The sequence below is a fragment of the Pristiophorus japonicus genome, chromosome 13, assembly GCF_044704955.1.
Source record: "Pristiophorus japonicus isolate sPriJap1 chromosome 13, sPriJap1.hap1, whole genome shotgun sequence".
NCBI classification, from domain to species: Eukaryota; Metazoa; Chordata; class Chondrichthyes; family Pristiophoridae; genus Pristiophorus; species Pristiophorus japonicus.
This window is the reverse complement of record NC_091989.1, coordinates 174,573,852-174,588,368: the sequence shown is the minus strand read 5'-3', so window position 1 is coordinate 174,588,368 and position 14,517 is coordinate 174,573,852.

The following is a 14,517-nucleotide window of genomic DNA, read 5'->3' as shown; positions in this document are numbered from 1 at the left end:
AACGAGTAGAGTGGACAAGGGAGAACCAGTGGATGTGGTGTATTTGGACTTTCAAAAGGCTTTTGACAAGGTCCCACACAAGAGATTGGTGTGCAAAATCAAAGCACATGGTATTGGGGGTAATGTACTGACGTGGATAGAGAACTGGTTGGCAGACAGGAAGCAGAGAGTCGAGATAAACGGGTCCTTTTCAGAATTTGAGGCAGTGACTAGTGGGGTGCCGCAGGGCTCAGTGCTGGGACTCCAGCTCTTTACAATATACATTAATGATTTAGATGAAGGAATTGAATGTAATGTCTCCAAATTTGCAGATGACACTAAACTGGGTGGCGGTGTGAGCTGTGAGGAGGATGCTAATAGGCTGCAGGGTGACTTGGACAGGATAGGTGAGTGGGCAAATGCACGGCAGATGCAGTATAATGTGGATAAATGTGAGGTTATCCACTTTGGGGGCAGAAACAGGAAAGCAGAATATTATCTGAATGACGGCAGATTAGGAAAAGGGGAGGTGCAACGAGACCTGTGTGTCATGGTTCATCAGTCATTGAAGGTTGGCATGCAGGTACAGCAGGCGGTGAAGAACGCAACTGGTATGTTGGCCTTCATAGCTCGGGGATTTGAGTATAGGAGCAGGGAGGTCTTACTGCAGTTGTACAGGGCCTTGGTGAGACCTCACCTGGAATATTGTGTTCAGTTTTGGTCTCCTAATCTGAGGAAGGATGTTCTTGCTATTGAGGGAGTGCAGCGAAGGTTCACCAGACTGATTCCCAGGATGGCGGTACTGACATGTGAGGAGAGACTAGATCAACTGGGCCTTTATACATTGGAGTTTAGAAGGATGAGAGAGGATCTCATAGAAACTTATAAGATTCTGACTGGACAGGTTAGATGCGGGAAGAATGTTCCCGATGATGGGAAAGTCCATTACACAATCTTAGGATAAGGGATAGGCCATTTAGGACTGAGATGAGGAGAAACTTCTTCACTCAGAGAGTTGTTAACCTGTGGAATTCCCTACTGCAGAGAGTTGTTGATGCCAGTTCATTGGATATATTCAAGAGGGATTTAGATGTGGCCCTTACGGCTAAAGGGATCAAGGGGTATGGAGAGAAAGCAGGAAAGGGGTACTGAGGGAATGATCAGCTATTGAATGGTGGTGCAGGCTCAAGGGGCTGAATGGCCTAATCCTGCACCTATTTTCTGTGTTTCTATGTTTCAGCAACCTAGAATGCATCCCATCTGGAGCGGATGACTTTTCTACTTTGAGTGCTGCCAACCTTTTAAGTACTTCCTCTTTATCTATTTTTATCCTATCCAATTTCTCTATTGCCTTCTCTTTCACTGTGACAGTGGCAGCATCCTCTTTAGTGAAGACAGATGCAAAGTACTCATTTAGTACCGGAGCCTGGCCCTTTGCCTCCATGAGACGATCTCAATTTTGGTCTCCAATTGGCCCCACCCTTCCTTTGACTATTCTTTTACTCTTTATATATTTATAAAAAGCTTTTGAGTTCCATTTTATATTACTCGCTAATGTATTCTCATACACTCTCTTTGCATCTCTTATTTCCTTTTTTAGTTCTCCCTGTACTTTTTGTATTCAGCTTGGTTATCTACTGAATTATGAACCCGATATTTATCATAAGCCTGTTTCTGTTTCATTTTAATTTCTGTGGTCTAGAAATTCGGTAATGTCCATTTTTGGGCGCCTTACCCACTATTTGGCGGCCTTTAGCATACACCCAGCAGCGCAACAGCACCTCTATTGTTCATCAATTCTAACCAAATAGATTCTGGGGGAGAAATTCAGGGCGTTTGCGTCTCCCGGTGCTGCCCCCGGGCACTAACGGGGCACAAACGACTTTTCACCCGGGCACAGCACCACTACCGACGGCCACGAAATTCCGTGGGAGATTAGCGGCAGTGGTAACCGGTCGCACCCCATTCCGCTGCGCCAGCGATGACGACGTGATCACCGTGCGCAGCGACCCGTTTTCACCCGAGCTGTTTTTGCCCCAGAGCGAAAATTCGGTCGCACCCACTGAAGCCTGCAACAGCTTCATGGAGCATGTGTCGGGCTGTAGGCTGCTCCCGAGGGTGATAATTAAAGGGGAGGTGGGGAAGGGAAAAGAAAATGGCTGACTTACCAGTCGCGGCCTTCTTGCTACTCGATCGCGCGGTCCGTGCCGCTATCTTGCAGTCCACCTCGCCGCTTGTGTGCCGGGCTGCTGATACAGCGGCCCGCTCCCTGGTGGTCCGGCGATAGCCCCGTTTCCCGCCCATAGAGTCGGCAGCTTGGCCCTGCCCTTTAATAAAGGGGAGGGCCCTGTCTACGCGCCAGCACTACCCGTCCCACCGCTTAGTGCCGCGAACTTCATGCAGGCTTTCCGCCCCATTCCCGCCTACTGAGCAAGTGAGGTGGGGCAATAACCCAAATATAGATCCCGGGGCAGAACTCCCGCATTGTGGCTAGGTATCTCTGTCTTTGAAACCTCAAGTACATCATCCCTTTCTAGTGCTGTAAAAGTATCTTTGCTCAATACTGCCACCCCTCTCCTTTTCGTCCTTCCCTATCTTGCCTCAATACTTTGGAGCGAGGAATATTAAGTAACCATTCCACTCCTTGTTTGAGCCAGGACAAGATCTGATATTGTGCTGCTGTATTTTGCTTTGTTATGGATGGGAGAAGGAATCAAGGATAGCATTAAAATAATGGCAGTAGCTAAAGCAAATGATAGAAAGGTACCGCTGTTGATTATCCTGGGCACATTACTGAATGCCTACCTCATCAGGGGCAGAGGATGAAGATACTCTCGAGGCCACAGGGAGTTGAAGCTCTGGAAGGTTAATCTAAAATCTCGAAGCTGAAAGGGAAGTAAAGACCCACATGTGTCACAGTAAATAAAAACAGAAAATGCTGGAAATCTCAGCGGGTCAGGCAGCATCTGTGGAGAGGAAGCAGAGTTAACGTTTCGGGTCGACGACCCTTCGTCAGAACAGGAGAGTGTTTGGAAAAAACAGATTCTTAAGAAGCACTGAAAGGGGGAGGGGAAGAAAGAACAAAAGGGAAGGTCTGTGATAAGGTGGAAGGCAGGAGAGATTAGAGAGACAAAAGGGATGACAGTGTAACAGTACACTTGGGTATCCCAAGGCTGTCGATTTGTGGATGAAGGGCTGAACTAAGGAAGGTAATTGGTTCCAATCGCTTTGGTGTTAGAGTTAGAGACAATGTAAAGAGCTTTGAGTTTTACATTTTGACAATAGCGGCAAATAATGTGTGTAAAATGGCATATTTGGAGCTTGCGGGGAATAAGAGGAAAATTCAGAGCAGTAATGACCATAGTTTAGTCATTTTATCAGTATACCGCATCCACCAATTGCTTTGTTTCTGTAGCCTAAATGCGGGAGATGGGACTGATTTTCTTCAATCAATTAGCAGGAGTGCTCTTTTTGAAAAAAAGTATTCCTGAACAAAAAAGATTATCAATAACATTTATATACCGCAATTAACATGGTAAAACATCTCAAGACGCTTAACAAGTGATATCCATAAAAAGTATTTTTTGACACCGAGCCACAGAAGGAGATATTAGGGCAAGTGACCAAAAGCTTGGTCAAAGAGGTAGATTTTAAAGAGCATCTTAAAGGAGGGGAGATAGGTAGAGAGGCGGAGAGGTTTAATGACGGAATTCCAGAGCTTAGGTCCTAAGCTGCTGAAAGCACGCCGCCAATGGTGGAATGTTTAAAGTTGGAGATGCGTAAGAGGCCAGAATTTGAAGAGCACAGACATCTCAAAGGCTTGTAGAGGCTACATAGATAGGGAGGGTGGGGCCATGGAGGGATTTGAAAATAAAGATGAGGATTTTAAAATTGAGACATTGTCGGACCGAGAGCCAAGGTCGATCAGTGAGTACAGGGTGATGGGTGAACAAGATTTGGAGCGAGTTAAGATGCGGGCCGCTGAGTATTGGATGAACATAAGTTTATGTAGGCTGGAAGATGGGAGGCTGGCCAGAAGAGCACTGGAAGTCTAGAGGCAAGAAAGCCAAGGATGAGGGTTTCAGCAGCAGATGGGCTGAGGCAGGGTTGAAGTCGGATGATGTTATGGAGGTGGAAGGAGGCAGTCTTGGTGATGGAACTGATATGTGGTCGGAAACTCATCACGGGCTCAAACACAACATCAAGGTTGCAAACCGTCTTACTCAGCTTAACACAGTTGCCAGGGATGGAAACAATGGTCAGGGAGTGGAGTTTGTGGCAGGGACATAATAGCTTCAGTTTCCCCAATATTTAATTGGAGGAAATGACTGCTCATCCAATATTGGATGTCGGACAAGCAGTGTGACAAATCACTAATACGCCATATTTTAGATATTTCCACTTTGTGAAGTTTGAAAGAATGAGCAAGTTAAAATTAAATTGAGCCAGTCGGTATAATGATACAAAGGGAAATGTAACATTTTGTCAGGCCACACCCGAAACATTCGCCTGTCATCATTTTTCAGTTGCTGGCCCAACTGTTGTGCATGTTTTTTTCTTCTCATATTTCCAGCATTTTATGGCTTTTCTTTTCAAATGTAAATTTGGTGATGTTAAAATGCATCTTCAATCAAAAACTGATATGAAAAAAATCATCTAAGACAACTTTAACTTAATTTGACCTCAGGCTGTGGCTAATTGGCAAGGTCACCTTTATTGCCCAACCCTAGCTGCACTAAGAAGGTGATGTTCCCATAATGGTATTAGGTAGAGAATTCCAGGATAGTGATCCAGCAACGATACGAAGGAGTAGCTATACATTCCATGTCAGGATGGTGTGTGACTTGAAGAGGAACTGGGAGGTGATGGCATCTCCACAACATTGCTGCCCTTGCCCTGCTCAGTGGTCATAGGTCAGAGGGGAAGTGTTGTCAAAGTAGCCTTGGTGAGTTAGTTGCAGGGCATCTGGTAGATCTGGTGATGGAGAGCGTGCATCTTGTGTCGGGTGACAGGTGTCAATCAAGTCAACTGCTCCATTTCCTGGATGGTATCGAGCTTCTTGAGTGTTGCTGCATCAGTACTCATCCAGGCCTGTCGTGAATGTTCCAGCACACTCCTGAGTTGAGCCTTTTAGGTGGTGAAGAGGCATTGAGGATTCAGAAAATGCACCATTTGTCTGAGTGTAGGATCTTTGCCCTGCTCTTGTTGCTATGGCTGGTCCAATTCAGCTTCTGGTGTACTGTGATCACCAGGGATACGGGACATAATTAATTTCCATGTAAGACTATCCCCCACCACCCAGACCTCAGTTTAATTCCTTCAATGCTATAGGCCGTTCTTGACTACCTTACACGCAGCCAGTAAGGCCACAGCAGTATCACCTACCATACGTTCTCAGGGGAAGGAAATGTCATGCTAACCAGTTTGAGGCAATGACACCGCCTGTTCGCTAACTTTAGTGCCGGGCGATGTTTACCGCCTCCAACCGCGATATTGGTTTTTAGTGCCCCAAGAGGGGAGTGGAGCACTAAGGGAAGTGTTCCATGCTCCTAACCCTGATTCTTGGGATGCTATCTTGGGAGCGCTGCTGCAGTTCTGGGGCTAGGAAACCGGCAACCTGGCGCCGAAAGGGGAGGTCAGCTGGACCACCCGAAAACTAAAAGTGCAAGAGAGATTAGCAACAGTGTGCACCGAAGAGAGATACATTACTACAAATAAATTCCATTTTAACCACCTACCTGCTCACCCGTGGAAATATCGCCCCCTGGTAGCTTCTTTGGGACGCCTGCTTTCCCTGTCGAAATTAGCGGCAGGCGCTATGGCAGGAGAAAGCATTCAATTTCGCGGCAGTGGCGCTAAGGGGACATTGCACACTCATTGATGTCACCAGGTGGGTAGTGGTAGAATGCGTGCCACTAACAGCGTCGCCGGTAAACCTCCACTGAAGGTCGCGGGAGGCGCTGCCAGCGCGGCGATCGGTTGGTGAGAGCTTGGCGGCCCTTTAGCGCCCCCCCCCTCGGGCACCAGCGGGCGGCGCTAAGCAAATGAATTTTTAGCCCTCTGTGTTTAACTTGCACAATAATAAAGCAATTATGCTCGTGTATCTGAACCACTGTACAATGAAATCCCTTTGGCTACGACTTCACTTGGTTCTGAACGTTGTTGTGTTTGTTCTTTTTTTTTAGAAGGCTTGGATTGGCTTTGAACTGCATCTCTCATCAAATTACGATGAAAACATTGACAGAAGTTGCATTCATTTCAAACAATACCAATATAGGTTAAGGAGCTGCCTGTCCAGATCAACTATTTATACCACAGAATGTACGCTGGGTGGGCGACTTCAATGTCCATCACCAAGAGTGGCTCGGCAGCACCACTACTGACCGAGCTGGCCGAGTTCTGAAGGTCATAGCTGCCAGACTGGGTCTGCAGCAGGTGGTGAGAGAGCTAACATGAAGGTAAAAACGTACTTGCCCTCGGCCTTACCAATCTACCTGTCGCAGATGCATCTGTCCATGACAGCATTGGTAGGAGTGACAACCGCACAGTCGTTGTGGAGGCGAACTCCCGTCTTCACACTGAGGACCCCCTCCATCATGTTGTGTGGCACTACCACCGTGCTAAATGGGATAGATTCAGGAGAGATCCAACAGCTCAAAACTGGGCATGCATGAGATGCTGTCGGCCATCAGCAACAGCAGAATAATATTCCACCACAATTTCATGGCCTGGCATATCCCTCATTCTACCATTGCCATCAAGGCATGCGGCCAACCCTGGTTCAATGAAGAGCTTGCCAGGAACAGCACCAGGCATACCTGAAAATAAGGTAACAACCTGGGGAAGCTACAACACAGGACTACATGCATGCTAAGCAGTGGAAGCAGCATGCTATAAACAGAGCTGAGCGATCCCACAATCAACGGATCAGATCAAAGCTCTGCAGTCCTGCCACATCCAGTCAAGAATAGTGGTGGGTCATTAAGCAACTAATGGGAGGAAGAGGCTCCATGAATATCACCACCCTCAACGATGGCGGAGCCCAACACGCGAATGCAAAAGCCAAGGCTGAAGCTTTTGCAACCATCTTCAGCCGGAAGTGCCGAGTGGATGATCCATATCGGCCGCCTCCTGAGATCCCCACCATCACAGATGCCAGTCTTCAGCCAATGTGATTGACTCCACATGATATCAATAAATGGTTAAGCGCACTGGATACAGCAAAGACTATGGGCCCTGACAACATTCTGGCTGAAGACTTGCACTCCAGAACTAGCCGCGCTTCTAGCCAAGCTGTTCCAGTACAGCTACAACACTGGCATCTATCCGACAATGTGGAAAACTGCCCAGGTATGTCCTGTCCACAAAACTCAGGACAAATCAATCCGTCTAATTACTGCCCCATCAGTCTACTCTCAATCATCAACAAAGTGATGGATGGTGATGTCGACAGTGCTATCAAGCGGTACTTACTCACCAATACCCTGCTCACTGATGCTCAGCTTGGTTTCCGCCAGGACCACTTGGCTCCAGACCTCATTACAGCCTTGGTCCAAACATGGACAAAATAGCTGAATTCCAAAGGTGAGGTGAGAGTGAATGCACTTGTCATCAAGACAACATTTGACCGAGTGTGGCACCAAAGAGCCCGAATAAAACTGAAGTCAATAGGGATCAGAGGGAAAACTCTCCACTTGCTAGAGTCATATCTAGCACAAAGGAAGGTGATTGTTGGAGGCAAATCATCTCAGCCCCAGGACAACTCTGCAGGAGCTCCTCAGGGCCGTGTCCTAGGCCCAACCATCTTCAGCTGCTTCATCAATGACCCTCCCTCCATCATAAGGTCAGAAGTGGGGATGTTCGCTGATGACTGCAAAGTGTTTAGTTCCATTTGCAACTCCTCAGATAATGGAGTAGTTCCGTGCCTGCATGCAGCAAGACCTGGATGACATTCAGGTTTGGGATGATAAGTGGCAAGTAACATTTGCGCCACACAAGTGCCAGGCAATGAATATTTCCAACAAGAGAGAGTCTAACCACGGCCCCTTGACTTTCAACAGCATTACCATCGCTGAATCCACCACCATCAACATCCTGGGGGTCACCATTGACCAGAAACTTAACTGGACCAGCCACATAAATACTATGGCTACAAGAGCAGGTCAGAGGCTGGGTATTCTGCGGTGAGTGTCTCACTGCCTAACTCCGCAAAGCCTTTCCACCATCTACAAGGCACAAGTCAGGAGTATGATGGAATACTCTCCACTTGCCTGGATGAGTGCAGCTCCAACAACACAAGAAGCTTGACATCATCCAGGAGAAAGCAGCCCGCTTGATTGTCAACCCATTCACCACTTTCAACATTTACTCCCTCCATCACCAGCGCACCGTGGCTTTGTGTGTACCATCTACAAGGTGCACTGCAGCAACTCGCCAAGGCTTCTAAGGCAACATCTCCCAAACCCACGACCTCTACCACCTAGAAGGACAAGGGCAGCAGGCACATGGGAACACCATCACCTGCAAGTTCCCCTCAAAGTCATGCACAATTCTGACTTGGAAATATATCGGCCGTTCCTACATTGTCGCTGGGTCAAAATCCTGGAACTCCCTCCCTCATTATCATAGGCAATCCGTCGAATTCGAAGACGTGCTTCCACTCTAAAAGGGAGTTCTCAGGTGACTGAACAGTCCAATATGGGAACTACAGTCTCTGTCACAGGTGGAACAGACAGTAGTTGAAGGAAAGGGTGGTTGGGGAGTCTGGTTTGCCACATATTCCTTCCACTGCCGACACTTGTTTTCTGCATGCTCTCGGCGACGAGACTCGAGGTGCTCAGTGCCCTCCCGGATGCTCTTCCTCCACTTAGGGCGGTCTTTGGCCTGGGACTCCCAGTTGTCAGTGGGGATGTTGCACTTTATCACGGAGGCTTTGAGGGTGTCCCTGAAATGTTTCCTCTGCCCACCTGGGGTTCGCTTGCCGTGTAGGAGTTCCGAGTAGGGCGCTTGCTTTGGGAGTCTTGTGTCGGGCATGCGAACAATGTGGCCCGCCCAACGGAGCTGGTCGAGTGTGGTCAGTGCTTCGATGCTGGGGATGTTGGCCTGATCGACCTAACAGTACTATGGGAGTACCTTCACCACACGGACTGCAGTGGTTCGAGAAGGTGGCTCACCATCACCTTCTCAAGGGCAATTAGGGATGAGCAATAAATGCTGGGCCTACCAGCGATGCCCACATTCCAGGGATGAATTAAAAAAAAACAAAGGGTATGAGCTGCAACGTTAATTCTACTTTTCTTTCTATAGATGCTGATGGAGCTGCTGCAGATTTCAGGCAGTTCCTTTTTATTTAAACTTTGTGTTTAGGTACCTGAATGCAAGAGTTTTGACAATGTCAAGATTATGATGATTGTCATTGTGCCTGTGGTATGGATAATGGTGGGGTTGACGTGCGCCCTCGGCTCAGGTGTCGGGATATGATAGAGCTGCAAAACGTTTGATTGCTGAACTCATTCTTTGCCCGAACGCTTCAAAATATTTGGATAAAACATCATTGGAATTTATCTATAATTCGATAATTGCATATGCTAATGAGGGTAGCTGGCTATCACTTAACACAGGGAAAGAACCAAGGGCTGATGATATGAATAATATGACACATAATTAGGGTAGCATAATACAGAACTCCATAAAACCACAAATGCAAAACAAAATAGGAAAAGGCAGAGCCATTTTTATTAAGGAGACTTGTTAGTTAAAGATTTTCTGTGTTACTTGTAAAAATAGTTATCTTGCTGAGGGTCAAATATTTCAGAAATAACATCATGTGATTGTGTTAAATATGCCCAAGATTGCTCATGCGTATTGTATTATATCACACCATGAGAAGGGATCTGCTTTTGAACAAAGGAATAGTATGTGATTTCTGTAATCATGTGACTTTTGTTTTTTTGTAAATAACAGGAGTGAAGTCTGCCACGTGTTGTTCATACTGCAGGGCTGGTCTTGCAGCAGAAGAGCGTTACTAAAAAGGACACTGATGCTCCATTTCCAAGCTGACCGACATCCCTTCAGACCATGGAGCTCTTTAAGTTTGTCCTCTGCAGATTCGTCAGGGTAGAGGTCACCTTAGAAACATAGAAACATAGAAAATAGGTGCAGAAATAGGCCATTCGGCCCTTCGAGTCTGCACCACCATTCAATAAGATCATGGCTGATCAATCCCTCAGTGCCCCTTTCCTGCTTTCTCTCCATACCCCTTGATCCCTTTAGCCGTAAGGGCCATATCTAACTCCATCTTCAATCTATCCAATGAACTGGCTTCAACAACTCTCTGCGGTAGGGAATTCCCCAGGTTAACAACTCTCTGAGTGAAGAAGTTTCTCCTCATCTCAGTCCTAAATGGCCTACCCCTTATCCTAATACTGTGTCCCCTGGTTCTGGACTTCCCCATCGGGAACAATCAACCCGCATCTAACCTGTCCCGTACCATCAGAATCTTGTATGTTTCTATGAGATCCCCTCTCATCCTTCTAAACTCCAATGTATAAAGCCCAGTTGATCCAGTCTCTCCTCATATGTCCTCATACGAGAAGAAGCTTGCAGGGAACATTAAGGTGGATTGCAAAAGTTTCTATAGGTATGTAAAGAGAAAAAGGTTAGTAAAGACAAACTTAGGTCCCCTGCAGTCAGAATCAGGGGAAGTCATAACGGGGAACAAAGAAATGGCAGACCAATTGAACAAGTACTTTGGTTCGGTATTCACTAAGGAGGATACAAACAACCTTCCGGATATAAAAGGGGTCATAGGGTCTAGTAAGGAGGGGGAACTGAAGGAAATCTTTATTAGTCGGGAAATTGTGTTGGGGAAATTGATGGGATTGAAGGCCGATAAATCCCCAGGGCCTGATGGACTGCATCCCAGAGTACTTAAGGAGGTGGCCTTGGAAATAGCGGATGCATTGACAGTCATTTTCCAACATTCCATTGACTCTGGATCAGTTCCTATGGAGGGGAGGGTAGCCAATGTAACCCCACTTTTTAAAAAAGGAGGGAGAGAGAAAACAGGGAATTATAGACCAGTCAGCCTGACCTCAGTAGTGGGTAAAATGATGGAATCAATTATTAAGGATGTCATCGCAGTGCATCTGGAAAATGGTGACATGATAGGTCCAAGTCAGCATGGATTTGTGAAAGGGAAATCATGCTTGACAAATCTTCTGGAATTTTTTGAGGATGTTTCCAGTAAAGTGGACAAAGGAGAACCAGTTGATGTGGTATATTTGGACTTTCAGAAGGCTTTCGACAAGGTCCCACACAAGAGATTAATGTGCAAAGTTAAAGCACATGGGATTGGGGGTAGTGTGCTGACGTGGATTGAGAACTGGTTGTCAGACAGGAAGCAAAGAGTAGGAGTAAACGGGTACTTTTCAGAATGGCAGGCAGTGACTAGTGGGGTGCCGCAAGGTTCTGTGCTGGGGCCCCAGCTGTTTACATTGTACATTAATGATTTAGACGAGGGGATTAAATGCAGTATCTCCAAATTTGCGGATGACACTAAGTTGGGTGGCAGTGTGAGCTGCGAGGAGGATGCTATTAGGCTGCAGAGTGACTTGGATAGGTTAGGTGAGTGGGCAAATGCATGGCAGATGAAGTATAATGTGGATAAATGTGAGGTTATCCACTTTGGTGGTAAAAACAGAGAGACAGACTATTATCTGAATGGTGACAGATTAGGAAAAGGGAAGGTACAACGAGACCTGGGTGTCATGGTACATCAGTCATGGAAGGTTAGCATGCAGGTACAGCAGGCGGTTAAGAAAGCAAATGGCATGTTGGCCTTCATAGCGAGGGGATTTGAAGACAGGGGCAGGGAGGTGTTGCTACAGTTGTACAGGGCCTTGGTGAGGCCACACCTGGAGTATTGTGTACAGTTTTGGTCTCCTAACTTGAGGAAGGACATTCTTGCTATTGAGGGAGTACAGCGAAGATTCACCAGACTGATTCCCGGGATGGCGGGACTGACCTATCAAGAAAGACTGGATCAACTGGGCTTGTATTCACTGGAGTTCAGAAGAATGAGAGGGGACCTCATGGAAACGTTTAAAATTCTGAAGGGTTTAGACAGGTTAGATGCAGGAAGAATGTTCCCAATGTTGGGGAAGTCCAGAACCAGGGGTCACAGTCTGAGGATAAGGGGTAAGCCATTTAGGACCGAGATGAGGAGAAACTTCTTCACCCAGAGAGTGGTGAACCTGTGGAATTCTCTACCACAGAAAGTAGTTGAGGCCAATTCACTAAATATATTCAAAAGGGAGTTAGATGAAGTCCTTACTACTCGGGGGATCAAGGGTTATGGCGAGAAAGCAGGAATGGGGTACTGAAGTTTCATGTTCAGCCATGAACTCATTGAATGGCGGTGCAGGCTAGAAGGGCTGAATGGCCTGCTCCTGCACCTATTTTCTATGTTTCTATGTTTCTATGTCAGTCCAGACATCCCGTGAATCAGTCTGGTGAACCTTCGCTGCACTCCCTCAATAGCAAGAACTTCCTTCCTCAGATTAGAAGACCAAAACTGAACACAATATTCCAGGTGAGACCTCACCAAGGCCCTGTACAACTGCAGTAAGACCTCCCTGCTCCTATACTCAAATCCCCTAGCTATGAAGGCCAACATACCATTTGCCTTCTTCACCAGCTGCTGTAACTGCATGCCAACTTTCAATGACTGATGAACCATGACACCCAGGTCTCATTGCACCTCCCCTTTTCCTAATCTGCCACCATTCAGATAATATTCTGTCTTTGCGTTTTTGCCCCCAAAGTGGATAACCTCACATTTATCCACATTATACTGCATCTGCCATGCATTTGCCCACTCACCTAACCTGTCCAAGTCACCCTGCAGCCTCTTAGCATCCCCCTCACAGCTCACACTGCCACCCAGTTTAGTGTAATCTGCAAACTTGGAAATATTACACTCAATTCCTTCATCCAAATCATTGATGTATATTGTAAAGAGCTGGGGTCCCAGCACTGAGCTCTGCGGCACTCCACTAGTCACTGCCTGCCATTCTGAAAAGGACCCGTTTATCCCGACTCTCTGCTTCCTGTCTGCCAACCAGTTCTCTATCCATGTCAGTATATTACCCCCAATATCATGTGCTTTGATTTTGGACACCAATCTCTTGTGTGGGATCTTGTCAAAAGCCTTTTGAAAGTCCAAATACACCACATCCACTGGTTCTACCTTGTCCACTCTACTAGTTACATCCTCAAAAAATTCCAGAAGATTTGTCAAGCATGATTGCCCTTTCATAAATCCATGCTGACTTGGATCGATCCTGCCACTGCTTTCCAAATGCGCTGCTATTTCATCCTTAATAATTGATTCCAACATTGGGCAGGCAGCATCGCATTGACTGCCTGTTTTACGCCTCGCCCGATATTCCGTTCCATTGAGGTCAATAGAACTGACTATCTGGCGGGACGGGAGCCAGATTCGACACTGTCTGGCTTGTGCTGCCGAATTAATACCCCCTCATCTCTTGTGAACAGACCGAGGGGGAGAAATTCGGCTGCTTAGTGCCTCCCATTAGCGCCTGGGGCACTAAGGGGTTAGCGACCGAGCGCGGCAAATGCAGCGACGCCCGTGAACTTCAGTGCCGATTTTAGCGCTGACGCTAACTCTTATTGCCTGGGCCTCTAGCGCCTCGCAGATCGTGATGTCATAAAGGGCGCAGCGCCCCGTTACCGCCTCGGATGTGAAATTGCCTCCCGCCCCCTGCTGTGTCGCCGGGTGTGAACAACGTCAGGAAGAGGAGGTGTTGTCAACTCGGCTGTCCGCTTGGGAAGCACTAATTAAAGGGAATGATTTTCAGGTTGGCCAACCTTTATTATTTGCACCAGTCTAGTGCCTGCTGAAAGTGTTCCATGTTTCATTGCTGCAAGATGTCCAAAGCCTCAACTTTGTGAGAGTGTTTGGGGCTGCAATGGCAGCCGCGCAGAATTGCTGACAAGCATGTTGTTCAACATTATCGGTCCTTCCCTTTAAGTGAGGGAAGCAGCCTCTGATATAATTAGCAACGTGCTCCTAATTGTTCAGCGCTTTGCCCCCCGACCTGCGAGAGAACACCTCTGCAGGTCGGGCTATAAAAGAGCTGGAGCATTATACCCCGACAACTTCCAGCGCGAGCTGCTCCAAGTGTGCGACGATTTCGAGGTGGGTGACTGGGTGATGTCATCAAAACCCAGGTTGTCGTTTGGAGCGTGGGCAGGAACATCGGCGGGGCCCAGGTACAGCGGAGGAGCGGGAAGATTGGGCCAGATGAGCTGCAAGGGATCATGGCGGAGGTGCGGCGAATGTTTTTGTGGCGGAGGAGCAGCGAGAGATCGCGGCTGAGATTCGGTGAGTGATCGTAGCGGAGGTTCAGCGAGTATTTGATGCGGAGGTGCGGTGAGAGATCGTGGCGGAGGTGCAGCAAATGAGGGTATGGGGCCCAGAAGAGCCGAGGGTCCAGGGGCAGCAGGGGCCCAGCC